This window comes from Hibiscus syriacus, unplaced genomic scaffold, assembly GCF_006381635.1.
Source record: "Hibiscus syriacus cultivar Baekdansim isolate YM2019G1 unplaced genomic scaffold, ASM638163v2 tig00111689_pilon, whole genome shotgun sequence".
Taxonomy (NCBI): Eukaryota; Viridiplantae; Streptophyta; class Magnoliopsida; order Malvales; family Malvaceae; genus Hibiscus; species Hibiscus syriacus.
This window is the reverse complement of record NW_024063154.1, coordinates 775,257-778,929: the sequence shown is the minus strand read 5'-3', so window position 1 is coordinate 778,929 and position 3,673 is coordinate 775,257. Positions and strand designations below refer to the sequence as shown.

At 34.0% G+C, this 3,673-nt stretch overlaps 1 pseudogene; it reads right to left on the bottom strand.

Annotated features, from left to right (window-relative positions):
- Positions 1 to 1,202: 1,202 nt before the first annotated feature.
- Positions 1,203 to 3,673, bottom strand: LOC120167620 (annotated as a pseudogene).

Below are 3,673 nucleotides of genomic sequence, written 5' to 3'. Positions count from 1 at the left end.
GTTTATAGATGTACAAATTGATTGTATAAATAAAGATCACCTCATAGCATTATGCTTGAGGCATTTCCTTTACATCATGTATCGAAAACATGTGTGTAAGTATCAATACTTTTACACATATACTTAAAAATGTATCGATACAAACTATAACATATAAAATTTAAGTCAACATTTTCGGTCTCAATAAATCAGTATTGTCTAATATTAATTGGTTTTCTACACTTTCTTATATATTATTATATATGGATACTTGTATGCACGGTATCAATACTTCTTACATGTATATCAACACTTGTATGGATTCTTATATATATTGTTTGACTATGTTTACCGTGTCTTATTATTCTACACATGTATCACATGGTTTTCTTTTAACGAAGTTCATATATTTTTAATTTCCGATAAAAACCTTCTTACCACGTACAAAAAAGTTGTCTATATTATTCATCGCACATTCTCAAAACAGCCCTAGTCTATAGAAATCTGCATTCAGAGAAAAGATGGTTTCTTAATTTGACCAAGAATTCTTCAGTGTCCTTGTTAGTTTTTGGACCATTTACTTCCAACTTTAGCCCACCAAAGTTAACCATGCTTGCCCCATACCCATGATTAATCCCCTAAACAATGGCTTGCCCTATAAATTACAAAGATTCAAACAAGATTTAGAAGGAAGCACGCAATGAGTTCCTAAAGAGGCAAGCATTGTAACCATGTTCAGGATTTAATATATCTACCAAAATGGAGCAGCCTCTATACATAGTAAATTACAAAGCCAACTTGACACAACAGATACCATACGTCACAAATACATTATATGTTACAGATAACACATTCACGGAGAGATGACATTAGGATACCCTAGTTTCTGTTAGGGGCTTCACTTTGACACCCCTTCCAACTCACAGGTGTCTCATTTACAAACAGACTTCAATCTTAGCTGCCTGAATGAATCCAACAATTACCTGCAGCTCATCTATTTTCTGCACCAACAGATGATATTTTTAGATTCTAATCAGAAATTGTCCAAAAATATCAAATCTCATCCTCAATATTCAAACACCAAGTGTAAAGCACTAAAACACAATTGTCTTGATCGAAAAACTTCGCAAGCTTTCAAGAAGAAAATACAATCAGGTACGTGGTAGAATGATAATAAACAAAATCAAAGTGGCGGAAGTTGTGAGAGCAGTTGAGTAAGTTACCTGCGACATGAAGTGTCTCTGAACGACATCAACTAATTGCTCTTTCGATGGATTGGGAATGGAATTACCTGGAAATAGCAAGCAATGGCATTTAAACCATTATTCTGTTTTACTGTACACGTGCTACAGACAAAGGTTCATAATTCTAATTACTTCTTTCTCCATGAAAAACTTACAAGATTGAAGTGTCGCCAATATCTCCATAAAGCAGCCATCTCTAGTTGCTGAGGTCAACTTTCTACAGAGTAAATATAATGTAAATACATACTCAAATTGGGTTTTTTTTGGGGGGGGGCGGGAGTAGCTAACATCATTTGGCAATACATTATTCTGGGCAATAAATCATAACAAAAAACTGTTAAAAGAAAATAAAAGTTCTGAAACTCATTTACCATGGACCCACGGGATGCAGAAATAGACCTCTTAGATTGTGAGTCACAAGAAAGAGATCTGCTCACTGTTTTATGACAAGAACTGGATAATTTATGTATTCTACGCCTTGATCTATGAGACTTTTGAGTGTCATCAGAAGCTGGAAATCAAAAGTCGAAACAAGCATTATAAGTTTAAATAAGTGTTATGGGATCAATCAAAAGACAAATAAGTTGGAATCAAAACATTGAACCTCACTACCTTATAGATCAAAGCCATTAAGGGTTATAGTACTCTCTGCTTCCAAGATATAAAGGTCTCACGCTAGACCCTAGCAGCTCAATATTCATAGTACCCAAAGTTGGCAAAAGAAAAAAAAAACAGGACAATTTAGACTCAAATCACTGATGGTGTTGAAAATTGTTCTCGGTTGAATTTTGAAACATATAGACCTTAACTCATGAAAATCTAAAATTTGGAAGCAGATGCAATTTTTGAAATAACAATATAAAAATAAACGCACCCATGTCTGATCCATTCCACTGCATGTTTTCAAATTCAATGTCATCATCTTCTTCATTACCAGTAGGGGCTTCAATCACGCAGAGGGCATTTCTCTGTAGTTTTACTTCATGCCATTGGTAGAACCTGCGTTTTATTAAATAAGGAAACAGATATCACTATCAGTTAAAAGGTAAATGTCTAATGCCTGGGCTACCAATATGCTCGGATAAGAGGACGCACATGTAGACAAGTTTGGAGATTTTGGAATCAAAAGAATAGCGGGGAAAGGGACATGGATATCCTATTGAAATTTTAACAAATTAATTAAATCATAGCGGGCAAAAACAGACTATCAAGAGAAAATATAAAGAACAAAATCTAAAATTTATGATAATTTTAAATTTTCAGGGGAACTGGTCCCTTGTTGAAAAACTACCAACGCAAAATAGCTTTGGAAGCTACAGGATTATGATAAAATAATCTGTTAAAATTGCCATTGTCAATTTGTCTTTCAGTCCACTAGCTCATCTAAAGTTCAGAAAATAACAAAATTCAAGATAAAGGTTTGATTATTTCCAGGAATCCAGCTCATGTAATCACCTATGAATGTAACACTAAATGGGATTTTTTTAGAAACCAAGGAAGCAAAGTTGAATATGAAAATGATTGCAGTTCTAGATAGCGGAAGGGCAGCTAAAAATCCCAAGAAATTCAATATTCAGAAGAAAAAAAAGGAGTTTCTTATTGAGAAACATTCTAAGATCAATCAATCAAGAATAAATGATAACACCATCATGCAATAACCTCAATGTTAGAAAATTTCAATCCTTCTCTCTTTCCGCAACAAATTACCATTATCTCAATAAAATCAAAATGTTTTGTAAAATTCCAGAATATCATGTACACTTGATAAAACAGTTCAAATACCAGATCCATTAACAAGCACTTGCATGCAATCTAAAACCACATCCCCAAACCCAAATTTGGATTAGAAAGAAAAAACAATTAGAAAGCAGAACAAGTATCAAAATTGAAGTAAATTTAGACAAGAAACAACTAAACTTGCAATCTCCATTAGAAAATTAAACTTATAAAACACGAATTGTAACACAATGAAAAAAATATTTAATGAGCGAAATCAGCAATGGGAGAAAAAAACGAAAATTTGTTGAATTAGTTGAACCTAAACGTTTATTTTATCCTAACAAACATTTAAAGTTGACAATTTTCCTCAAATTGAATCCACATTACCTAGAAAAAAATCAATTTCAGGTCTCTTAAATCTTTAAAAAGATATCGACTTACAAGGGAAAAAAAGAATTGAAGTATAAACATTCCCAGACGCAATACAACTCTAAACCCCCTCCCATTTCGAGCAAACCTAAAATAAATTACAAAGAATTACCAGCCAATGCCATCCGCCAAGTCCAACAGCCTTCTTGACGACGCCTTTAAGGCCAACGAGCACCGATTAGTACGGTTATTTCCAGTGACGACACCTTAGTATGACGTGGCAATACCGACAGCTCTTCTTCGCTACTGTCTCCATAGCTCGGTAACTGCGAGAAACCGTCGCCATTGACTGAACTCTCCAT